General features: G+C 48.2%; 24 non-coding genes across 24 annotated transcripts; 3 read left to right on the forward strand and 21 right to left on the reverse strand.

The window, feature by feature from the left end:
* Nucleotides 1-236: 236 nt before the first annotated feature.
* On the reverse strand, nucleotides 237-309 carry trnak-cuu (transfer RNA lysine (anticodon CUU)). The gene has a single exon. It is a non-coding gene; the product is annotated as a tRNA-Lys (tRNA).
* An 870-nt stretch (nucleotides 310-1179) lies between these two features.
* Nucleotides 1180-1253, reverse strand: trnat-agu (transfer RNA threonine (anticodon AGU)). Its single transcript has one exon. It is a non-coding gene; the product is annotated as a tRNA-Thr (tRNA).
* A 98-nt stretch (nucleotides 1254-1351) lies between these two features.
* trnan-guu (transfer RNA asparagine (anticodon GUU)) lies at nucleotides 1352-1425 on the reverse strand. The gene has a single exon. It is a non-coding gene; the product is annotated as a tRNA-Asn (tRNA).
* Nucleotides 1426-1595: 170 nt separating this feature from the next.
* trnag-gcc (transfer RNA glycine (anticodon GCC)) lies at nucleotides 1596-1666 on the reverse strand. The gene has a single exon. It is a non-coding gene; the product is annotated as a tRNA-Gly (tRNA).
* A 926-nt stretch (nucleotides 1667-2592) lies between these two features.
* On the reverse strand, nucleotides 2593-2674 carry trnas-cga (transfer RNA serine (anticodon CGA)). Its single transcript has one exon. It is a non-coding gene; the product is annotated as a tRNA-Ser (tRNA).
* A 979-nt stretch (nucleotides 2675-3653) lies between these two features.
* trnan-guu (transfer RNA asparagine (anticodon GUU)) lies at nucleotides 3654-3727 on the reverse strand. Its single transcript has one exon. It is a non-coding gene; the product is annotated as a tRNA-Asn (tRNA).
* A 495-nt stretch (nucleotides 3728-4222) lies between these two features.
* Nucleotides 4223-4295, forward strand: trnak-uuu (transfer RNA lysine (anticodon UUU)). The gene has a single exon. It is a non-coding gene; the product is annotated as a tRNA-Lys (tRNA).
* A 730-nt stretch (nucleotides 4296-5025) lies between these two features.
* Nucleotides 5026-5098, reverse strand: trnak-cuu (transfer RNA lysine (anticodon CUU)). Its single transcript has one exon. It is a non-coding gene; the product is annotated as a tRNA-Lys (tRNA).
* Nucleotides 5099-5968: 870 nt separating this feature from the next.
* Nucleotides 5969-6042, reverse strand: trnat-agu (transfer RNA threonine (anticodon AGU)). Its single transcript has one exon. It is a non-coding gene; the product is annotated as a tRNA-Thr (tRNA).
* Nucleotides 6043-6140: 98 nt separating this feature from the next.
* On the reverse strand, nucleotides 6141-6214 carry trnan-guu (transfer RNA asparagine (anticodon GUU)). The gene has a single exon. It is a non-coding gene; the product is annotated as a tRNA-Asn (tRNA).
* A 170-nt stretch (nucleotides 6215-6384) lies between these two features.
* On the reverse strand, nucleotides 6385-6455 carry trnag-gcc (transfer RNA glycine (anticodon GCC)). Its single transcript has one exon. It is a non-coding gene; the product is annotated as a tRNA-Gly (tRNA).
* Nucleotides 6456-7381: 926 nt separating this feature from the next.
* Nucleotides 7382-7463, reverse strand: trnas-cga (transfer RNA serine (anticodon CGA)). The gene has a single exon. It is a non-coding gene; the product is annotated as a tRNA-Ser (tRNA).
* A 979-nt stretch (nucleotides 7464-8442) lies between these two features.
* On the reverse strand, nucleotides 8443-8516 carry trnan-guu (transfer RNA asparagine (anticodon GUU)). Its single transcript has one exon. It is a non-coding gene; the product is annotated as a tRNA-Asn (tRNA).
* A 495-nt stretch (nucleotides 8517-9011) lies between these two features.
* On the forward strand, nucleotides 9012-9084 carry trnak-uuu (transfer RNA lysine (anticodon UUU)). The gene has a single exon. It is a non-coding gene; the product is annotated as a tRNA-Lys (tRNA).
* Nucleotides 9085-9814: 730 nt separating this feature from the next.
* trnak-cuu (transfer RNA lysine (anticodon CUU)) lies at nucleotides 9815-9887 on the reverse strand. Its single transcript has one exon. It is a non-coding gene; the product is annotated as a tRNA-Lys (tRNA).
* An 845-nt stretch (nucleotides 9888-10732) lies between these two features.
* trnat-agu (transfer RNA threonine (anticodon AGU)) lies at nucleotides 10733-10806 on the reverse strand. Its single transcript has one exon. It is a non-coding gene; the product is annotated as a tRNA-Thr (tRNA).
* A 98-nt stretch (nucleotides 10807-10904) lies between these two features.
* Nucleotides 10905-10978, reverse strand: trnan-guu (transfer RNA asparagine (anticodon GUU)). Its single transcript has one exon. It is a non-coding gene; the product is annotated as a tRNA-Asn (tRNA).
* A 170-nt stretch (nucleotides 10979-11148) lies between these two features.
* trnag-gcc (transfer RNA glycine (anticodon GCC)) lies at nucleotides 11149-11219 on the reverse strand. Its single transcript has one exon. It is a non-coding gene; the product is annotated as a tRNA-Gly (tRNA).
* An 8407-nt stretch (nucleotides 11220-19626) lies between these two features.
* Nucleotides 19627-19700, reverse strand: trnat-agu (transfer RNA threonine (anticodon AGU)). The gene has a single exon. It is a non-coding gene; the product is annotated as a tRNA-Thr (tRNA).
* Nucleotides 19701-19798: 98 nt separating this feature from the next.
* trnan-guu (transfer RNA asparagine (anticodon GUU)) lies at nucleotides 19799-19872 on the reverse strand. The gene has a single exon. It is a non-coding gene; the product is annotated as a tRNA-Asn (tRNA).
* Nucleotides 19873-20042: 170 nt separating this feature from the next.
* On the reverse strand, nucleotides 20043-20113 carry trnag-gcc (transfer RNA glycine (anticodon GCC)). The gene has a single exon. It is a non-coding gene; the product is annotated as a tRNA-Gly (tRNA).
* A 926-nt stretch (nucleotides 20114-21039) lies between these two features.
* Nucleotides 21040-21121, reverse strand: trnas-cga (transfer RNA serine (anticodon CGA)). Its single transcript has one exon. It is a non-coding gene; the product is annotated as a tRNA-Ser (tRNA).
* A 979-nt stretch (nucleotides 21122-22100) lies between these two features.
* Nucleotides 22101-22174, reverse strand: trnan-guu (transfer RNA asparagine (anticodon GUU)). Its single transcript has one exon. It is a non-coding gene; the product is annotated as a tRNA-Asn (tRNA).
* Nucleotides 22175-22669: 495 nt separating this feature from the next.
* Nucleotides 22670-22742, forward strand: trnak-uuu (transfer RNA lysine (anticodon UUU)). Its single transcript has one exon. It is a non-coding gene; the product is annotated as a tRNA-Lys (tRNA).
* The last annotated feature ends 920 nt before the right edge of the window (nucleotides 22743-23662 follow it).

Genomic DNA, 23662 nt, shown 5'->3' on the forward strand with positions numbered 1-23662 from the left:
AATTTAGATACATAGCCTTATCCATGCCAAAACCACACAACAACCTTGACCAAATCCTGACTGACATAACTGACATCGATTCCACTTCATCTCACATGCGAAGTGAGCGCTCTACCATTTGTGGTCCTACAAGAATGGGATTTGTTTTTGTGTACTTCGAATGAAATGTGTTCCGCATGTTGCAGAATTTTCCACAGGAAAGAAATCTTTAAGATGTATCACCAAAAGAGCTGAACCGCCCAATGTGGGGCTCGAACCCACGACCCTGAGATTAAGAGTCTCATGCTCTCCCGACTGAGCTAACCGGGCATTTTTCTGCCACGATATCACTTTTTAATTTTTTTGAATTGATGTGGTCTTCTTGATGTTTGATCAATTCCACACCCAACCTAGTTTCTCAGGGAACAAAGGAGCGAGAGGTTCAGTCATAGCTGAGAACTTTGGAAGTGTAGTCATCTTAACCCTCCTGTTATGTTCATTTGCCAGGAACAGCCATGATGTTCCCGGGTCAGTTTGCATGTTTATTTATCTGAAAGATGTCCAACACCAAAAAAATCCCCACAAGCATTGTTAGTTATTCACTACTAACTCCATTACTAACTATTCTATCAATGTTTAGAGCAATGGTGTACCTTACCTCTCACAGGTAGTGGTTTAATTAATTTTAATTAATTAATTGAACGAATCAGAGGCATCATGACCAGTCTGCATCAAAACATTATCTGAAATCCTGTGGCAGGTTTCTGGCATTGATTCTTAATTCAGTTGCCATCCCTGATAGATGGTAATGGTAATCATGCCCGCGTGGCAGGCGAGTCTCTTTGCTTGTCTGACGTCTGTGTCGCATCCTGATTGGCTGGCAGCAAATGTCGACAACACGCGCGCGGCCCCCGCTTGGCAAGTGAGAATTCTACCACTGAACCACCAATGCCACGTGGGGACACACTGTAAGAGAAAAAAAATTCAACTGTCAAGTGGATGAGCCTCTGCAAAGTGGCGCTGAATGACAACACATCAAAAATGTCATACTCTTTGGATTCAAGCACCTTCTGGCGTAATGGGATCCACAACAATCACGTCAGCTGTGGATGCAACGTCAATTCGTTCTTGAAGGGCAAGTGACAAAAAGAAGTACATGGTTCACAAATCAGCTGCCAAAGTTTCACTGACCAAGCACCCAGGCACTGCTGGGCTTTGAACCCAGGATCTCCTGTTTACTAGACAGGCACTTTGACCAGCTTAGCCACAGTGCCAGCAGTGCATCTGGCACCAACACAAAAACAGTTCGCCAATGGGGAAAAATGTTCATACAAGGGAGGGAGTCCAAAGTCCAACAAATGTGTGAATTGAGAGTCCCTGGGTGGGCTCGAACCACCAACCTCTCAGTTAACAGCCAAACGCGCTGACCAATTGCGCGACAGAGACTACAACAGCATGACTGCAGTCAGGTTTCACTAAGTGCTGTCCACCTTAACTCTCCGGTGGTCCGGTCTGTTACGTTTCAGGTGTCATTCTGAATACTGCCCTTTCGCAGGAAAAGAGCCTTTGTACTTTTTCAACATGAGCTCTAAAGAAAGGTACAAGCTGAGATATACTGCATTGGCCGGGAATCGGACCCGGGCCTCCCGCTTGGCAAGCGAGAATTCTACCACTGAACCACCAATGCCACATTGGTAAACGCTGTCGGAGAACAAATTAAATTGTCGAGTGGATGTGCTGCTGCAAAGTGGCGCTGAATGACAAAACATCACAATCACAACACACGCACGGGATGCCAGGGGAGGCCGAGTACTAACAGAGCTGAGCGAGAGGGCATAAGAAAAAAAATTGTGACCTTGTGGTGGTTACCCGACAGCACCAAGGATATGGCGCACGTCTGATGCGTAATGCATGCCAGGTGATGTTCATCTAGCGAGCGGACATTCTTGTGGGGGACAAGCTCAACAGTAGGAATGTTGAGAGAACTGACCAGTCCGCTATCAATGAAGTTCTCGTCCGCCCCAGAGTCAATTAATGCTGTGGTAGGAGAAGCTTCCCCCGCCCAGGATATCGTACCTTCCACCTGAAGTCGGCCCGCCAAAGCGGATGACGCAGCCGGTCACCCAGACGCTGAGGCTCGCCCGATACGCGTTTCGTAGCGCCTTGTCATTCCAGCAGCTCTCTGCCGCTATCCCGGTTAGCTCAGTTGGTCAGCGTGTGGTGCTCATAACGCCAAGGTCATGGGCTCGACCCCCCGTACTGGCCACTCTTCTTTATGTGCTCCAGGAACAACAAAAGGGCTACAACCCACTGGCCCCCATATCCAACATCACACCACCCACCCACCTGTGAAACACCCTCGACAAGGCCGCTGAAAGACCGAGGAGAGGTAAAGAAAACAGCATGTCAAAGCAGAGTGGCAACAAACCTCTCGGCCACCGAGACTGCAAGAAGCAGATCAATGGGGACAGTGGACCCCATTATCCTCTACCCAAAATTCAGACCTCCAGTGTAGAGAATGCGGGCCGTGAAAGGACAACACCCCGGCCCTCATAACCAACAGTACTCCACCACAAGGTAAACAGCATGGCGGCAACAAATGCCCAGCCAAAGCGTCACAGACAGGATTCCAACCTGTGCGGGGAAACCCCATTGGATTTCGAGTCCAACGCCTTAACCTCTCGGCCACCGTGACTCCTTGGAAAAGACCAATGGGGGCAGGTGACCCCATTGTCCTAGAACCAAATTTTTGCTGATGTCAAGGATCAGCTGGCAACATGTGCATGGGAGGAAGACACATGGTTTGTGTGAGGGGCTACACAAGTCTTTCCACTTCTAGTTAAAAGCCAGGCACCTCACATTGTTTCCATAAAGTACCAAGGGATTGTCCTGTTGCCCTTGTATTTTGTGGGCAAAAAGGAGGCGTTTGCAAGTGGACCTCAGACCCTATCACTGGTCACCTGAACAGGGACTTGAATCCCGGACACTCAGATCAAAAGTCTAATGTTCAGGTGACTGGCTCAAACTTTGTCTTGTCTGACCACTCTTTTGTCCAGAAGATATTTGGCTAATGTGGTCTGTTTTCTTAAACCTGCAAATGTCCAAATACACAAGGGTATTGTCTTTGTAGGGAGCATTGTAGTACATGTGACATGTATACTACATATGACATCAGAAATGATGGGTCTTTATTCAACAGAAGAAGAACAACATTTCTTTTAAATAACAGCATAGGAGCTGCTGAAACACAGAGAAGGCACTGCTGGGATTTGAACCCAGGATCTCCTGTTTACTAGACATGTCTGTCAAAAAATCACAACAGTATACAGTGTCTTCTCTTAAGGGCCCCTGCTTACCAGTTGATGGGGTTTGACTTGATTCCTTTTAACATAAAAGCATTCCGTCGTCTCTTAATCTATAATCCTGGCTGGCGCTTTTGCAAAAGATAATATTTTCAAGCAGAGCTTCTGTGTTTCACCAGACCTGTGCAGAAACAAACTGAAATCTGTGACTTGATCAACCTAACTTCTGATCAAATGTGTTAGACCATGGAAGCTGGAATGTGCTTTTGAAAAGTCATTGACACGCAGTTTGCCAATTGGGAACCACACAAGTGCTGTGCAAGAGTGGAGCGCAAACATGAATGAACAGTGACACTGGTGACATCCAGAGAACGTCCCTGGGTGGGCTCGAACCACCAGCCTCCCGGTTAACAGCCGAGCGCGCTGACCGATTGCGCCACAGAGACGCACACGCTGCCAACTTCTGTTCAGTTGAAGCCATACTAACGCATGCTATGCGTCCAGCATGCCCTTTGTTTTGGATGTGACTCGCACCTTCTGGTGTAACAATCGAGGCATTGCAAACCAGGACACCAGCTTTACTCTTTGATGAACGCAAAGTATTTTTGGGTACAATCCAGGGGTCTTGTGCTCTCAGGGAAATGGCTCTGTCCTTTTTCAACATGAGTTGAGACGAAATGTATTAAAATAGACAGACTGCATTGGTCACTCAATCAGAATTTCTCAGTTTGCCAATTTCAGACTGCGTGACAAAGAATCAAGTCAAACTACATCGACAGGATGGACAGGGAACAACAAAGCAGGGAAGATAGGGGATAGGGAGGAGAGGGGAAAGATGCGACCGCCTTTGTTGAGAGCCAGAGAAGAAGCTCTCATCTCTGCAAGGTCAAGTACAGTATGCCAGAAGATTTTACCTTGTGAGTTGTCCGCATTCCATAAAGGCCTGGATAGCTCAGTTGGTAGAGCATCAGACTTTTAATCTGAGGGTCCAGGGTTCAAGTCCCTGTTCAGGCGGTCAAGGTAGGCCCCTTCCCTGAATAACTTGTTTAAGTAAACCTTTTCGACCAAGCACCTTTGCGATCTTCCAGGACTGTGGGTAAACGCCATTCTCAATAATTAAATTGAAGATACAGTGCGAGACAGGCACCTTGACCAGCTTAGCCACAGCGCCAGCTGTGCATCTGGCACCAACACAAAAAAACAGTTCGCCAATGGGGAAAAATGTTCATACAAGGGAGGGAGTCCAAAGTCCAACACGTGTGAATTGAGAGTCCCTGGGTGGGCTCGGTTATCAAACTCGCTCCCAAGGAAATGTTGGAACTTGGGAAAGCATTAAGAATGGCAAGAAGTAGGATTAAGAATCCTACTTCTTGCCAAAAGCCTACCCTATGGTAGAAGATAAGATATGCCTTTATTCGTCCCTCAGTGGGGAAATTTGCAAGGTCCCGCAAGTTCCGCAACAGCAGTGGGAGTACCTCAGTATGTTTACAGACCATGGACTCCTCCTAAATTTAGATACATAGCCTTATCCATGCCAAAACCACACAACAACCTTGACCAAATCCTGACTGACATAACTGACATCGATTCCACTTCATCTCACATGCGAAGTGAGCGCTCTACCATTTGTGGTCCTACAAGAATGGGATTTGTTTTTGTGTACTTCGAATGAAATGTGTTCCGCATGTTGCAGAATTTTCCACAGGAAAGAAATCTTTAAGATGTATCACCAAAAGAGCTGAACCGCCCAATGTGGGGCTCGAACCCACGACCCTGAGATTAAGAGTCTCATGCTCTCCCGACTGAGCTAACCGGGCATTTTTCTGCCACGATATCACTTTTTAATTTTTTTGAATTGATGTGGTCTTCTTGATGTTTGATCAATTCCACACCCAACCTAGTTTCTCAGGGAACAAAGGAGCGAGAGGTTCAGTCATAGCTGAGAACTTTGGAAGTGTAGTCATCTTAACCCTCCTGTTATGTTCATTTGCCAGGAACAGCCATGATGTTCCCGGGTCAGTTTGCATGTTTATTTATCTGAAAGATGTCCAACACCAAAAAAATCCCCACAAGCATTGTTAGTTATTCACTACTAACTCCATTACTAACTATTCTATCAATGTTTAGAGCAATGGTGTACCTTACCTCTCACAGGTAGTGGTTTAATTAATTTTAATTAATTAATTGAACGAATCAGAGGCATCATGACCAGTCTGCATCAAAACATTATCTGAAATCCTGTGGCAGGTTTCTGGCATTGATTCTTAATTCAGTTGCCATCCCTGATAGATGGTAATGGTAATCATGCCCGCGTGGCAGGCGAGTCTCTTTGCTTGTCTGACGTCTGTGTCGCATCCTGATTGGCTGGCAGCAAATGTCGACAACACGCGCGCGGCCCCCGCTTGGCAAGTGAGAATTCTACCACTGAACCACCAATGCCACGTGGGGACACACTGTAAGAGAAAAAAAATTCAACTGTCAAGTGGATGAGCCTCTGCAAAGTGGCGCTGAATGACAACACATCAAAAATGTCATACTCTTTGGATTCAAGCACCTTCTGGCGTAATGGGATCCACAACAATCACGTCAGCTGTGGATGCAACGTCAATTCGTTCTTGAAGGGCAAGTGACAAAAAGAAGTACATGGTTCACAAATCAGCTGCCAAAGTTTCACTGACCAAGCACCCAGGCACTGCTGGGCTTTGAACCCAGGATCTCCTGTTTACTAGACAGGCACTTTGACCAGCTTAGCCACAGTGCCAGCAGTGCATCTGGCACCAACACAAAAACAGTTCGCCAATGGGGAAAAATGTTCATACAAGGGAGGGAGTCCAAAGTCCAACAAATGTGTGAATTGAGAGTCCCTGGGTGGGCTCGAACCACCAACCTCTCAGTTAACAGCCAAACGCGCTGACCAATTGCGCGACAGAGACTACAACAGCATGACTGCAGTCAGGTTTCACTAAGTGCTGTCCACCTTAACTCTCCGGTGGTCCGGTCTGTTACGTTTCAGGTGTCATTCTGAATACTGCCCTTTCGCAGGAAAAGAGCCTTTGTACTTTTTCAACATGAGCTCTAAAGAAAGGTACAAGCTGAGATATACTGCATTGGCCGGGAATCGGACCCGGGCCTCCCGCTTGGCAAGCGAGAATTCTACCACTGAACCACCAATGCCACATTGGTAAACGCTGTCGGAGAACAAATTAAATTGTCGAGTGGATGTGCTGCTGCAAAGTGGCGCTGAATGACAAAACATCACAATCACAACACACGCACGGGATGCCAGGGGAGGCCGAGTACTAACAGAGCTGAGCGAGAGGGCATAAGAAAAAAAATTGTGACCTTGTGGTGGTTACCCGACAGCACCAAGGATATGGCGCACGTCTGATGCGTAATGCATGCCAGGTGATGTTCATCTAGCGAGCGGACATTCTTGTGGGGGACAAGCTCAACAGTAGGAATGTTGAGAGAACTGACCAGTCCGCTATCAATGAAGTTCTCGTCCGCCCCAGAGTCAATTAATGCTGTGGTAGGAGAAGCTTCCCCCGCCCAGGATATCGTACCTTCCACCTGAAGTCGGCCCGCCAAAGCGGATGACGCAGCCGGTCACCCAGACGCTGAGGCTCGCCCGATACGCGTTTCGTAGCGCCTTGTCATTCCAGCAGCTCTCTGCCGCTATCCCGGTTAGCTCAGTTGGTCAGCGTGTGGTGCTCATAACGCCAAGGTCATGGGCTCGACCCCCCGTACTGGCCACTCTTCTTTATGTGCTCCAGGAACAACAAAAGGGCTACAACCCACTGGCCCCCATATCCAACATCACACCACCCACCCACCTGTGAAACACCCTCGACAAGGCCGCTGAAAGACCGAGGAGAGGTAAAGAAAACAGCATGTCAAAGCAGAGTGGCAACAAACCTCTCGGCCACCGAGACTGCAAGAAGCAGATCAATGGGGACAGTGGACCCCATTATCCTCTACCCAAAATTCAGACCTCCAGTGTAGAGAATGCGGGCCGTGAAAGGACAACACCCCGGCCCTCATAACCAACAGTACTCCACCACAAGGTAAACAGCATGGCGGCAACAAATGCCCAGCCAAAGCGTCACAGACAGGATTCCAACCTGTGCGGGGAAACCCCATTGGATTTCGAGTCCAACGCCTTAACCTCTCGGCCACCGTGACTCCTTGGAAAAGACCAATGGGGGCAGGTGACCTCATTGTCCTAGAACCAAATTTTTGCTGATGTCAAGGATCAGCTGGCAACATGTGCATGGGAGGAAGACACATGGTTTGTGTGAGGGGCTACACAAGTCTTTCCACTTCTAGTTAAAAGCCAGGCACCTCACATTGTTTCCATAAAGTACCAAGGGATTGTCCTGTTGCCCTTGTATTTTGTGGGCAAAAAGGAGGCGTTTGCAAGTGGACCTCAGACCCTATCACTGGTCACCTGAACAGGGACTTGAATCCCGGACACTCAGATCAAAAGTCTAATGTTCAGGTGACTGGCTCAAACTTTGTCTTGTCTGACCACTCTTTTGTCCAGAAGATATTTGGCTAATGTGGTCTGTTTTCTTAAACCTGCAAATGTCCAAATACACAAGGGTATTGTCTTTGTAGGGAGCATTGTAGTACATGTGACATGTATACTACATATGACATCAGAAATGATGGGTCTTTATTCAACAGAAGAAGAACAACATTTCTTTTAAATAACAGCATAGGAGCTGCTGAAACACAGAGAAGGCACTGCTGGGATTTGAACCCAGGATCTCCTGTTTACTAGACATGTCTGTCAAAAAATCACAACAGTATACAGTGTCTTCTCTTAAGGGCCCCTGCTTACCAGTTGATGGGGTTTGACTTGATTCCTTTTAACATAAAAGCATTCCGTCGTCTCTTAATCTATAATCCTGGCTGGCGCTTTTGCAAAAGATAATATTTTCAAGCAGAGCTTCTGTGTTTCACCAGACCTGTGCAGAAACAAACTGAAATCTGTGACTTGATCAACCTAACTTCTGATCAAATGTGTTAGACCATGGAAGCTGGAATGTGCTTTTGAAAAGTCATTGACACGCAGTTTGCCAATTGGGAACCACACAAGTGCTGTGCAAGAGTGGAGCGCAAACATGAATGAACAGTGACACTGGTGACAGCCAGAGAACGTCCCTGGGTGGGCTCGAACCACCAGCCTCCCGGTTAACAGCCGAGCGCGCTGACCGATTGCGCCACAGAGACGCACACGCTGCCAACTTCTGTTCAGTTGAAGCCATACTAACGCATGCTATGCGTCCAGCATGCCCTTTGTTTTGGATGTGACTCGCACCTTCTGGTGTAACAATCGAGGCATTGCAAACCAGGACACCAGCTTTACTCTTTGATGAACGCAAAGTATTTTTGGGTACAATCCAGGGGTCTTGTGCTCTCAGGGAAATGGCTCTGTCCTTTTTCAACATGAGTTGAGACGAAATGTATTAAAATAGACAGACTGCATTGGTCACTCAATCAGAATTTCTCAGTTTGCCAATTTCAGACTGCGTGACAAAGAATCAAGTCAAACTACATCGACAGGATGGACAGGGAACAACAAAGCAGGGAAGATAGGGGATAGGGAGGAGAGGGGAAAGATGCGACCGCCTTTGTTGAGAGCCAGAGAAGAAGCTCTCATCTCTGCAAGGTCAAGTACAGTATGCCAGAAGATTTTACCTTGTGAGTTGTCCGCATTCCATAAAGGCCTGGATAGCTCAGTTGGTAGAGCATCAGACATTTAATCTGAGGGTCCAGGGTTCAAGTCCCTGTTCAGGCGGTCAAGGTAGGCCCCTTCCCTGAATAACTTGTTTAAGTAAACCTTTTCGACCAAGCACCTTTGCGATCTTCCAGGACTGTGGGTAAACGCCATTCTCAATAATTAAATTGAAGATACAGTGCGAGACAGGCACTTTGACCAGCTTAGCCACAGCACCAGCTGTGCATCTGGCACCAACACAAAAAAACAGTTCGCCAATGGGGAAAAATGTTCATACAAGGGAGGGAGTCCAAAGTCCAACACGTGTGAATTGAGAGTCCCTGGGTGGGCTCGGTTATCAAACTCGCTCCCAAGGAAATGTTGGAACTTGGGAAAGCATTAAGAATGGCAAGAAGTAGGATTAAGAATCCTACTTCTTGCCAAAAGCCTACCCTATGGTAGAAGATAAGATATGCCTTTATTCGTCCCTCAGTGGGGAAATTTGCAAGGTCCCGCAAGTTCCGCAACAGCAGTGGGAGTACCTCAGTATGTTTACAGACCATGGACTCCTCCTAAATTTAGATACATAGCCTTATCCATGCCAAAACCACACAACAACCTTGACCAAATCCTGACTGACATAACTGACATCGATTCCACTTCATCTCACATGCGAAGTGAGCGCTCTACCATTTGTGGTCCTACAAGAATGGGATTTGTTTTTGTGTACTTCGAATGAAATGTTTTCCGCATGTTGCAGAATTTTCCACAGGAAAGAAATCTTTAAGATGTATCACCAAAAGAGCTGAACCGCCCAATGTGGGGCTCGAACCCACGACCCTGAGATTAAGAGTCTCATGCTCTCCCGACTGAGCTAACCGGGCATTTTTCTGCCACGATATCACTTTTTAATTTTTTTGAATTGATGTGGTCTTCTTGATGTTTGATCAATTCCACACCCAACCTAGTTTCTCAGGGAACAAAGGAGCGAGAGGTTCAGTCATAGCTGAGAACTTTGGAAGTGTAGTCATCTTAACCCTCCTGTTATGTTCATTTGCCAGGAACAGCCATGATGTTCCCGGGTCAGTTTGCATGTTTATTTATCTGAAAGATGTCCAACACCAAAAAAATCCCCACAAGCATTGTTAGTTATTCACTACTAACTCCATTACTAACTATTCTATCACAGGTAGTGGTTTAATTAATTTTAATTAATTAATTAATTAATTGAATGAATCAGAGGCATCATGACCAGTCTGCATCAAAACATTATCTGAAATCATGTGGCAGGTTTCTGGCATTGATTCTTAATTCAGTTGCCATCCCTGATAGATGGTAATGGTAATCATGCCCGCGTGGCAGGCGAGTCTCTTTGCTTGTCTGACGTCTGTGTCGCATCCTGATTGGCTGGCAGCAAATGTCAACAACACGCGCGCGGCCCCCGCTTGGCAAGTGAGAATTCTACCACTGAACCACCAATGCCACGTGGGGACACACTGTAAGAGAAAAAAAATTCAACTGTCAAGTGGATGAGCCTCTGCAAAGTGGCGCTGAATGACAACACATCACAATGTCATACTCTTTCGATTCAAGCACCTTCTGGCGTAATGGGATCCACAACAATCACGTCAGCTGTGGATGCAACGTCAATTCGTTCTTGAAGGGCAGGTTACAAAAAGAAGTACATGGTTCACAAATCAGCTGCCAAAGTTTCACTGACCAAGCACCCAGGCACTGCTGGGATTTGAACCCAGGATCTCCTGTTTACTAGACAGGCACTTTGACCAGCTTAGCCACAGTGCCAGCAGTGCATCTGGCACCAACACAAAAACAGTTCGCCAATGGGGAAAAATGTTCATACAAGGGAGGGAGTCCAAAGTCCAACAAATGTGTGAATTGAGAGTCCCTGGGTGGGCTCGAACCACCAACCTCTCAGTTAACAGCCAAACGCGCTGACCAATTGCGCGACAGAGACTACAACAGCATGACTGCAGTCAGGTTTCACTAAGTGCTGTCCACCTTAACTCTCCGGTGGTCCGGTCTGTTACGTTTCAGGTGTCATTCTGAATACTGCCCTTTCGCAGGAAAAGAGCCTTTGTACTTTTTCAACATGAGCTCTAAAGAAAGGTACAAGCTGAGATATACTGCATTGGCCGGGAATCGGACCCGGGCCTCCCGCTTGGCAAGCGAGAATTCTACCACTGAACCACCAATGCCACATTGGGAAACACTGTCGGAGAACAAATTAAATTGTCGAGTGGATGTGCCTCTGCAAAGTGGCGCTGAATGACGCACGGGATGCCAGGGGAGGCCGAGTACTAACAGAGCTGAGCGAGAGTGCATAAGAAAAAAAATTGTGACCTTGTGGTGGTTACCCGGCAGCACCAAGGATGTGGCACACGTCTGATGCGTAATGCATGCCAGGTGATGTTCATCTAGCAAGCAGACATTCTTGTGGGGGACAAGCTCAACAGTAGGAATGTTGAGAGAACTGACCAGTCCGCTATCAATGAAGTTCTCGTCCGCCCCAGAGTCAATTAATGCTGTGGTAGGAGAAGCTTCCCCCGCCCAGGATATCGTACCTTCCACCAGAAGTCGGCCCACCAAAGCGGATGACGCAGCCGGTGTGGTTGGAGCGGGCAGTGCCAGCAGCTGGGGAATATCCCTGGTGGAGGAAGAGCGTTGGCGTGCTGGGCGAACTGGACAGCGGGAAATTGTGTGTAGGACTCCCACAGTACAGGCACAGCCACAGGTGTTGACGGTGACTCCTCTCCACTGACGAAAGGCGACTGGCTCCCAGTTGCATGGGGACGACACTCCCGACGTCATCAGACGGCGCTCCGTGTTTTGTCTGAGTCACGGCTGGTGTGTGTTGCTTTTTGTTGTTTTCTTGCCTGAAAGGACTTCTCGCTCGACCCAATTTTACTCCTGGCGAAACACTGATAATCCAGAACATAGCCTTAAACTGCAGGTGCATTAGTTGGAGGGCTCGTGGCCACCTGGTCACCTGAACAGGGACTTGAATCCCGGACACTCAGATCAAAAGTTTAATGTTCAGGTGATTGGCTCAACCTTTGTCTTGTCTGACCATTAACTCTTTTTGTCCAGAAGATATTAGGCTTGTCCATGTGGTCAGTTTAAGACCTCTGTCGATCTTGGAGGTGGCCATTTCGGGACAGGGGCTTCTTCATCTCTGCAAGGTCAAGTACAGTATGCCAGAAGATTTTGCCTTGTGAGTTGTCCTCATTCATCAAGGCCCTGGATAGCTCAGTTGGTAGAGCATCAGACTTTTAATCTGATTGTCCAGGGTTCAAGTCCCGGTTCAGGTGGAGAAGAGTCAACCCCACATTACCAGCATGGGGACATACCAACCCAAGATGAGAACACACTGGGCCAGGTACACAGCAACACATGTGGCAGAAACACAGCTTCACCCTGGCCCCTCTTTTAGCCTCTACTGAAAAAGTGGAACACCACCTTTGCAGCTGAAATCGCTCAGTTGGGCGAGTGCGAGAATTAAGATTTAAAGGTCCGTGGTTCAGGATTTGGAAGCGTTCACCCAAATCATGCGGGCAAGACGCGAAAAGATGAACATTTCCAGGGCCGAGGCCAAAGCTTTAAAAGAATTAAGAACAAACAGACAAATCGTAATCAAACCAGCAGATAAAGAGAGCGCAGTGGTGATTTTGGGACGAGAACAGTACACCCAAGAGGTTTATCGACAGCTGAACGATCAAAGATATAGAAAACTACAAAATCCAATTGTTCGGCAGACAATGCCAATGGTACGAGAGATCGTGTATAAATTGTATTATAAAAAGTTCATCCTAACCATCAGAAATAAGTTCAGACAATGGTCCGGCGTTCGTGCAAAAAGTAGGGTTAGCCTAACCCTAACCCAAACCCAAACCCAAACCATATTGTACAACAACTGCGAATAAAACAAAGGTTCGGGTTTGTCTATCATCCCCAGTCCCAGGGAATGGTAGAACGAGTAAATGGGACACTCAAAGCCAAGCTCAGTAAAATCTGTGCTAGCGCAAAGTTAAATTGTGCGGATGCACTAACAATTGCATTAATGAGCTATCGCATGCAAACTAACAGAATTACACATCTAACACCGCATGAGATGCTTACGGGTCGACCCATGCCAGCACTGCATTTGAGAGGGCCTTATAAAGGGCCCCCACTTGAGCAGTTGCAAAATGAATTGACTATATAAAATATGTTAACTGCCATACATGGAGCTATCTATGTGCAGGAGAAAAAAGGGTTCCTGAGTCGACAAAGGTGACTTGGTGGTGCCAGGCAACCAGGTGTACATCAAAGTGTACAGGCGAAAGTGGCACGAGCCAAGACGATTGGGACCCTATAAGGTGGTTGAGCAGCCTTACCTATTTCCCAATCCGGACGATCGTGAGGATGATGGCACTGACTCAGAGGACTCGATGAGCCATGAGGTATGACTGTTGCTATGATTGGCAAGGGAGCCGGACCTTGAGCTGAACATCACCATCTTTAAGTCACTATGCGAGTCCTCTCCACGAACTATGCTGATATTGCTTGAGAAACCGCCATGCCATGGACAGGACTGATCTAGAAGGGCAAGGGACTTGACGGGACTGCACTCACTTACAGTTAATAAGTGTGGGTAATACCAGTCAATCAGTAGTAACACGTGTACTGGTTCAGTTGTTCAGCACTACTTACTATGTTAGGAGTATATCAGTCACTCACTATTCCAGTTGCCTTATACAGTACTTTAGAGCATTAAGGACTTTACACGCTCACTATAGACACAAAGGTGTGTTTTGTTTAGATTTGTTTTGCAGTTAGATTCCATTTATATATTAAAGGGTGTAGTGGATATGTTATTTATGTAACTCATAAATTGCAATAGTCACCAGACACTCAAATAGTAAGCATAGGGTCAGAGTTAGGAAGGGAATGTTCCAGCGAAGTTGGCGCCAACCAAGGGAACCCGCCGACTGAACCATTCCGGAGGACCGCCCTCCTCCTACATGTGATGTGGCAAGTCACCACCTCATCTCGACGAAAGGAGCCCCTCATTACAAAGGGTCCCTCCAGATGACATCGTGCTGACCATCGGCGGGTGGTCGAAGAAAGGGACTGAAGATGGCCAACACCGTTTGTACAGAGGCACAATAATCCTCTGGGCGGTGAAAATGTGAGCAGAAACATTGCTCTTAACCAATTCTGCTCTCGCCCTGGGCCTTGAATCCCAGACCACAACACTTCCCCTTCCCCAGGCCCATGTTCCAGGAGGGCAGCGAGATCCCCTTGAATGTCATATGTGAATTCTCTTCGGAAATGGTAACGTGCCAAGGGGCCAAGACTGGACCAAGAGACATTATTTGTTGTTTTGGGAGTTTGGTACCCCCATAAGGGGGGAATATATTGTAAAATGACTACTCTTTTGCACATTGCATATGACTTTTCTTCTTGGTAAACTCTAGTTGAACTTAAGAGGGCTACGTGACTTGGGGAGGCCAACCTGACCTGATTGTTACACAAGATGTTTTCGGATGTTTGGAGTCCAAGATGTTCTGCCAAAATACTTAGGTCCAGTCAGGAGGCATGACCAGATAGGGACTGAATTCTGGAAATCCACGTCATCGTTATTGTTCATGAGGTCTATATAAGTGCTGTATTAAATAAACAAGAGGACCCTTTCCCGACAACTGCAGACGTGGTTCGTGTTGCATTACTTGCCAACAAGAGGAACCCGACGAGTACGGGGACCAGCTGTCCCTGCACCTGGACCTGATGGCGCGAGGGGAAGTGGTTTCCCCCATGGACCCGGCCCCCTCCCCGGCAACAGAGGCCCTCTGCCGTTGGGAGTCAGAGAACTTACTTGACGACACCCCACTGCTGACTTCCACGCCGCCAACGAAATCACCTGTGGAAAAAGAAGGCCAATGGGAAGAGCTGCTGGCGGACATCAGTTTCGACAGCTCCATGTCCGGCTCAATTGGCGGGAGCCAAAAGCAACTGGTCCAGCGACATTGGAACACCACCAGGAAAATGGTCGACCGGAAACTTACCGTGTGGAAGAAATTTGTCATCCTGGGAGATTCTAACGTGTCCCGGTTCCCACCACATGACTTCCCAGATCTGCAGGTTGACAGCTTTCCGCGGGGCCACCTTTAGGAGTAGCCGAGGCGCTACTCGCCAAGGCAGTCATTCACATATTTATGTGTCATTTTTCAGGATTGAATGTATCTGAAATGGTTCATCAAGCCAATCGTGTCTCCATAGGTAATGCCGCGGGACCACACTTGACTCATGGGGACATCATGGTGGACATGATCGATGACGGAGGGATTTTGAGGAACGCTGTCCCCTGCACCGCCACCAACTCGGTCGCACGCAAAATAAACAACAAATCTCCTTGAGGACAAGCGTGGAAAAACTGGTGTTGTCCTTCGGGATCAACAGTAGAACTCAGAAATTCAAAGAGACCACCTCCAGGCAGTTGCAGGCCCTTTGGAAAGAGGCCAAGCGGGTCTTCCTGGAGGCGGCAGTTTTCATCCCATTAGTTAACCACTCACCATACTAATGCCTACTGAGGACCCTCAATGAGTATATTGAGGATAGACTACCGTCCATCCCGCTTCTGCAGGACAATCTGTTCCACACAGACCCAGACTGCATACCCAGACCACGTCCACTGCTGAAGCAATGCCTGTTATCCAAAAGGCCTACCTTTTATACCTACTCAATCAGAAAACAAGAATTATAAATTGGAAAAACACAAAAGACTACTTTGGGATGTGCAAGAATATCATAGACGGCTTAGACTTATTGAATTTTTCGGTAGAGAAGAAGAAGAAAAAAGCGCATAGCCAAAGTTCCATCCCCCCTCGATTTGCCCCCCTCCCCCCCTGTAACACAATCTCCCCCGCCCTACACACCCTAATTAGAAAAGATAGGGAACTAGCCGAACAAAAACCTGAGGAAAAGGATAACCTAACCAAAAGGGAAAGAGCCGCACTAAAGGAATTGAATAGGGATAGCTCCATAGTTATCAAACCAGTGGACAAGGGATCATCTATAGTAATTCTTAGCAGAGAACAGTACGTCTGGGAAGGACAAAGACAATCAGGGGACCCCACTTATAAAAAACTTACACAACCCATGTATACACAAACGATACCCCTAGTTCGAAAAATCATCAAAGAACTCATCTATCAAAAATCCATCAAAACCCGAGACTTGGAATCCCCCACACCACATCCCCCGGGTAGACCAATTGTATCGGATTGTGGTAGTGAAACATATGGTACGGCTATATTTATTGACTTCTATCTTAACCCACTCTCCAACAAACATTTGGCTTATGTGAAAGATACCTACAATTTTGTCGAGTTTGTCACGCTCCACCTGAACTATGATTCGGTAGCTTAGGTGGTATAGTCTTGTTCCTTGTTTATATTGCTTACTAATTCTGTTGTCCCTTTTAGATTTCTCCACTCCCACCTTGGGAGGAGCCACAGGACGTGCCACAGCTGTTCCTCATTCCATTTCCCCCATTTATACCCACCTGTGGCGACTGGAGGGTACTCGGCTATTGTTCTGGTCTCCACGCCATATGCTCTCGCGTCTGACCTTCTGGTTACATGACTATCCCGGGTGCCCTCCAGTCGACGTGGACTACTCCTGCTGCACGCCCTGTGGCCCCCTCGATCCCTGTTAGTACTTTGATTTCCTGGTTTTTACCCGCGGCATCTTTTCGTTCCTTTTACATGCCGTTGTCCTTGGTTACCCCCTCGTTGTCACGTAAGCCAATTAAAAGACTTGAAGTGCAACTGAACACGGTGTCCTCTGCATCCTGGGATCCGAACCCGGTTCCTATCGCCAACTCGTCACAGAATAGCCGAGTCAGGTATGGATCCCGCAGAGGACGACGGGGTGCGACAAGCCCTCAGAGCCCACGGCCAGCGAATAAGCCATCACGAGCAAACCCTTAACGAGCTAACCACACTCGTTAGGGAGCTACACGCGCAGCTGTCAAGCAGGCCCGCTACCTCCACGCCAGATCCTCTTCCACATGCCGCCGGAAGCGCAGCTGGCGCGTTGTCTCCCAACTACTTCCCCCGGGAGCCCAGTATCCCCCACCCCATGAGGTACGAAGGGGATTTCGGACAATGCCGGTTGGTCATCCACCAGTGCTCCCTCATTTTTGCACAACAGCCTCACACATATGCCACGGAAGCAGCCAAGGTGGAGTACATGCTCAGCTTGCTAGCGGGACGTGCGGCAAGCTGGGCGATGTCGGTGTGTGAGGTGAAACCAGAACTATGCGCCAGCCTACCTCTGTTCATCGCGGAACTCCGGAGCGTATTTGACCATCCGGTGAGAGAGAGAGAGGCAGGCAGCCGCCTCCTCGTGATTCGGCAGGACGGCGCGTCAGTGGCCGACCACTCAATCTCCTTCCGTATCCTGGCGGCAGAGAGCGGCTGGAATGACAAGGCGCTGCGAAGCGCGTACCGGGCGAGCCTCAGCCAACGTGTGCAGGACGAGTTGGCCGCTCGGGATGAGACGCAGACGCTGGAGGAGCTAATCTTGCTATCCATTAGCCTTGACAACCGGCTGCGGGAGCGCACCGCGCAGCGGAGGGCGGAGCCTCTCATACCAACACGCCGGCTCCAACCTCCACCTCCCGGGGCTCTTCCGGCTCCGCTCCTTCCTCCCTCCTCTAGTGGCGGAGCGCCGTCTGACGACGTCAGGGGCGTCGTCCCCATGCAGCTGGGAGCCAGCCGCCTTTCGTCGGCGGAGAGGAGTCGCCGTCTACGCCTGCGGCTGTGCCTGTACTGCAGGAGCCCCACACATATGATTTCCCGCTGCCCGGTACGCCCATCACGTCAACGCTCATCCTCCACCGGGGATATTCCCCAGCTGCTGGCACTCCCCGCTCCTACCACACCGGCGACGTCATCCTCCCTGGTGGGTCGACTTCAGGTCGAAGGTACGATATCATGGGCGGGGGGAGCTTCTCCCATCACTGCATTAATTGACTCCGGGGCAGATGAGAACTTCATCGATAGCGGACTGGTCAGTTCTCTTAAAATTCCCACAGTCGAACTTGTCCACCACAAGAATGTCCGCTCGCTTGATGGGCGCCACCTGGCTTGTATTACGCATCAGACATGCACCTTATCCTTACTACTGTCGGGTAACCACCAAGAGGTCACTAAATTTTTTCTTATGCCCTCTCGCTCAGCGCCGTTAGTACTTGGGCTCCCCTGGCTTCGCCAGCACGGTCCTAACTTTGATTGGAAGACTTTAACTATTTCCAACTGGAGTGCATATTGTCACAGCCGTTGTCTTCGTGCCGCCTTACCCCCCGCGCCCCCTGTCGGCTTAACCACCATTGACCGCCCTGACCTGTCCCTGGTTCCGGGGGAGTATCATTCCATTAGTGACGTGTTCCGCAAAGACCGGGCCATGACCCTTCCTATGACTGCGCCATTGATTTGCTTCCCGGGTCACCACTCCCCGCATCACGCTTGTACAATATCTCTCAACCCGAACACTGTGCTCTCGAGGAGTACATCTCCACCTCCCTCGCTGCCGGTCACATCCGACCATCATCTTCCCCCCTCGCGGCAGGGTTCTTCTTTGTCAAAAACAAAGACGGCTCCCTACGCCCCTGCATCGACTTTCCAATGTGGTCTGTTTTCTTAAACCTGCAAATGTCCAAATACACAAGGGTATTGTCTTTGTAGGGAGCATTGTAGTACATGTGACATGTATACTACATGTGACATCAGAAATGATGGGTCTTTATTCAACAGAAGAAGAACAACATTTCTTTTAAATAACAGCATAGGAGCTGCTGAAACACAGAGAAGGCACTGCTGGGATTTGAACCCAGGATCTCCTGTTTACTAGACATGTCTGTCAAAAAATCACAACAGTATACAGTGTCTTCTCTTAAGGGCCCCTGCTTACCAGTTGATGGGGTTTGACTTGATTCCTTTTAACATAAAAGCATTCCGTCGTCTCTTAATCTATAATCCTGGCTGGCGCTTTTGCAAAAGATAATATTTTCAAGCAGATTTCACAGGTAGTGGTTTAATTAATTTTAATTAATTAATTGAACGAATCAGAGGCATCATGACCAGTCTGCATCAAAACATTATCTGAAATCCTGTGGCAGGTTTCTGGCATTGATTCTTAATTCAGTTGCCATCCCTGATAGATGGTAATGGTAATCATGCCCGCGTGGCAGGCGAGTCTCTTTGCTTGTCTGACGTCTGTGTCGCATCCTGATTGGCTGGCAGCAAATGTCGACAACACGCGCGCGGCCCCCGCTTGGCAAGTGAGAATTCTACCACTGAACCACCAATGCCACGTGGGGACACACTGTAAGAGAAAAAAAATTCAACTGTCAAGTGGATGAGCCTCTGCAAAGTGGCGCTGAATGACAACACATCAAAAATGTCATACTCTTTGGATTCAAGCACCTTCTGGCGTAATGGGATCCACAACAATCACGTCAGCTGTGGATGCAACGTCAATTCGTTCTTGAAGGGCAAGTGACAAAAAGAAGTACATGGTTCACAAATCAGCTGCCAAAGTTTCACTGACCAAGCACCCAGGCACTGCTGGGCTTTGAACCCAGGATCTCCTGTTTACTAGACAGGCACTTTGACCAGCTTAGCCACAGTGCCAGCAGTGCATCTGGCACCAACACAAAAACAGTTCGCCAATGGGGAAAAATGTTCATACAAGGGAGGGAGTCCAAAGTCCAACAAATGTGTGAATTGAGAGTCCCTGGGTGGGCTCGAACCACCAACCTCTCAGTTAACAGCCAAACGCGCTGACCAATTGCGCGACAGAGACTACAACAGCATGACTGCAGTCAGGTTTCACTAAGTGCTGTCCACCTTAACTCTCCGGTGGTCCGGTCTGTTACGTTTCAGGTGTCATTCTGAATACTGCCCTTTCGCAGGAAAAGAGCCTTTGTACTTTTTCAACATGAGCTCTAAAGAAAGGTACAAGCTGAGATATACTGCATTGGCCGGGAATCGGACCCGGGCCTCCCGCTTGGCAAGCGAGAATTCTACCACTGAACCACCAATGCCACATTGGTAAACGCTGTCGGAGAACAAATTAAATTGTCGAGTGGATGTGCTGCTGCAAAGTGGCGCTGAATGACAAAACATCACAATCACAACACACGCACGGGATGCCAGGGGAGGCCGAGTACTAACAGAGCTGAGCGAGAGGGCATAAGAAAAAAAATTGTGACCTTGTGGTGGTTACCCGACAGCACCAAGGATATGGCGCACGTCTGATGCGTAATGCATGCCAGGTGATGTTCATCTAGCGAGCGGACATTCTTGTGGGGGACAAGCTCAACAGTAGGAATGTTGAGAGAACTGACCAGTCCGCTATCAATGAAGTTCTCGTCCGCCCCAGAGTCAATTAATGCTGTGGTAGGAGAAGCTTCCCCCGCCCAGGATATCGTACCTTCCACCTGAAGTCGGCCCGCCAAAGCGGATGACGCAGCCGGTCACCCAGACGCTGAGGCTCGCCCGATACGCGTTTCGTAGCGCCTTGTCATTCCAGCAGCTCTCTGCCGCTATCCCGGTTAGCTCAGTTGGTCAGCGTGTGGTGCTCATAACGCCAAGGTCATGGGCTCGACCCCCCGTACTGGCCACTCTTCTTTATGTGCTCCAGGAACAACAAAAGGGCTACAACCCACTGGCCCCCATATCCAACATCACACCACCCACCCACCTGTGAAACACCCTCGACAAGGCCGCTGAAAGACCGAGGAGAGGTAAAGAAAACAGCATGTCAAAGCAGAGTGGCAACAAACCTCTCGGCCACCGAGACTGCAAGAAGCAGATCAATGGGGACAGTGGACCCCATTATCCTCTACCCAAAATTCAGACCTCCAGTGTAGAGAATGCGGGCCGTGAAAGGACAACACCCCGGCCCTCATAACCAACAGTACTCCACCACAAGGTAAACAGCATGGCGGCAACAAATGCCCAGCCAAAGCGTCACAGACAGGATTCCAACCTGTGCGGGGAAACCCCATTGGATTTCGAGTCCAACGCCTTAACCTCTCGGCCACCGTGACTCCTTGGAAAAGACCAATGGGGGCAGGTGACCTCATTGTCCTAGAACCAAATTTTTGCTGATGTCAAGGATCAGCTGGCAACATGTGCATGGGAGGAAGACACATGGTTTGTGTGAGGGGCTACACAAGTCTTTCCACTTCTAGTTAAAAGCCAGGCACCTCACATTGTTTCCATAAAGTACCAAGGGATTGTCCTGTTGCCCTTGTATTTTGTGGGCAAAAAGGAGGCGTTTGCAAGTGGACCTCAGACCCTATCACTGGTCACCTGAACAGGGACTTGAATCCCGGACACTCAGATCAAAAGTCTAATGTTCAGGTGACTGGCTCAAACTTTGTCTTGTCTGACCACTCTTTTGTCCAGAAGATATTTGGCTAATGTGGTCTGTTTTCTTAAACCTGCAAATGTCCAAATACACAAGGGTATTGTCTTTGTAGGGAGCATTGTAGTACATGTGACATGTATACTACATATGACATCAGAATTGATGGGTCTTTATTCAACAGAAGAAGAACAACATTTCTTTTAAATAACAGCATAGGAGCTGCTGAAACACAGAGAAGGCACTGCTGGGATTTGAACCCAGGATCTCCTGTTTACTAGACATGTCTGTCAAAAAATCACAACAGTATACAGTGTCTTCTCTTAAGGGCCCCTGCTTACCAGTTGATGGGGTTTGACTTGATTCCTTTTAACATAAAAGCATTACGTCGTCTCTTAATCTATAATCCTGGCTGGCGCTTTTGCAAAAGATAATATTTTCAAGCAGAGCTTCTGTGTTTCACCAGACCTGTGCAGAAACAAACTGAAATCTGTGACTTGATCAACCTAACTTCTGATCAAATGTGTTAGACCATGGAAGCTGGAATGTGCTTTTGAAAAGTCATTGACACGCAGTTTGCCAATTGGGAACCACACAAGTGCTGTGCAAGAGTGGAGCGCAAACATGAATGAACAGTGACACTGGTGACATCCAGAGAACGTCCCTGGGTGGGCTCGAACCACCAGCCTCCCGGTTAACAGCCGAGCGCGCTGACCGATTGCGCCACAGAGACGCACACGCTGCCAACTTCTGTTCAGTTGAAGCCATACTAACGCATGCTATGCGTCCAGCATGCCCTTTGTTTTGGATGTGACTCGCACCTTCTGGTGTAACAATCGAGGCATTGCAAACCAGGACACCAGCTTTACTCTTTGATGAACGCAAAGTATTTTTGGGTACAATCCAGGGGTCTTGTGCTCTCAGGGAAATGGCTCTGTCCTTTTTCAACATGAGTTGAGACGAAATGTATTAAAATAGACAGACTGCATTGGTCACTCAATCAGAATTTCTCAGTTTGCCAATTTCAGACTGCGTGACAAAGATTTAAGTCAAACTACATCGACAGGATGGACAGGGAACAACAAAGCAGGGAAGATAGGGGATAGGGAGGAGAGGGGAAAGATGCGACCGCCTTTGTTGAGAGCCAGAGAAGAAGCTCTCATCTCTGCAAGGTCAAGTACAGTATGCCAGAAGATTTTACCTTGTGAGTTGTCCGCATTCCATAAAGGCCTGGATAGCTCAGTTGGTAGAGCATCAGACTTTTAATCTGAGGGTCCAGGGTTCAAGTCCCTGTTCAGGCGGTCAAGGTAGGCCCCTTCCCTGAATAACTTGTTTAAGTAAACCTTTTCGACCAAGCACCTTTGCGATCTTCCAGGACTGTGGGTAAACGCCATTCTCAATAATTAAATTGAAGATACAGTGCGAGACAGGCACCTTGACCAGCTTAGCCACAGCGCCAGCTGTGCATCTGGCACCAACACAAAAAAACAGTTCGCCAATGGGGAAAAATGTTCATACAAGGGAGGGAGTCCAAAGTCCAACACGTGTGAATTGAGAGTCCCTGGGTGGGCTCGGTTATCAAACTCGCTCCCAAGGAAATGTTGGAACTTGGGAAAGCATTAAGAATGGCAAGAAGTAGGATTAAGAATCCTACTTCTTGCCAAAAGCCTACCCTATGGTAGAAGATAAGATATGCCTTTATTCGTCCCTCAGTGGGGAAATTTGCAAGGTCCCGCAAGTTCCGCAACAGCAGTGGGAGTACCTCAGTATGTTTACAGACCATGGACTCCTCCTAAATTTAGATACATAGCCTTATCCATGCCAAAACCACACAACAACCTTGACCAAATCCTGACTGACATAACTGACATCGATTCCACTTCATCTCACATGCGAAGTGAGCGCTCTACCATTTGTGGTCCTACAAGAATGGGATTTGTTTTTGTGTACTTCGAATGAAATGTTTTCCGCATGTTGCAGAATTTTCCACAGGAAAGAAATCTTTAAGATGTATCACCAAAAGAGCTGAACCGCCCAATGTGGGGCTCGAACCCACGACCCTGAGATTAAGAGTCTCATGCTCTCCTGACTGAGCTAACCGGGCATTTTTCTGCCACGATATCACTTTTTAATTTTTTTGAATTGATGTGGTCTTCTTGATGTTTGATCAATTCCACACCCAACCTAGTTTCTCAGGGAACAAAGGAGCGAGAGGTTCAGT

The sequence above is a fragment of the Doryrhamphus excisus genome, chromosome 5 (genome assembly GCF_030265055.1).
Source record: "Doryrhamphus excisus isolate RoL2022-K1 chromosome 5, RoL_Dexc_1.0, whole genome shotgun sequence".
Taxonomy (NCBI): domain Eukaryota; kingdom Metazoa; phylum Chordata; class Actinopteri; order Syngnathiformes; family Syngnathidae; genus Doryrhamphus; species Doryrhamphus excisus.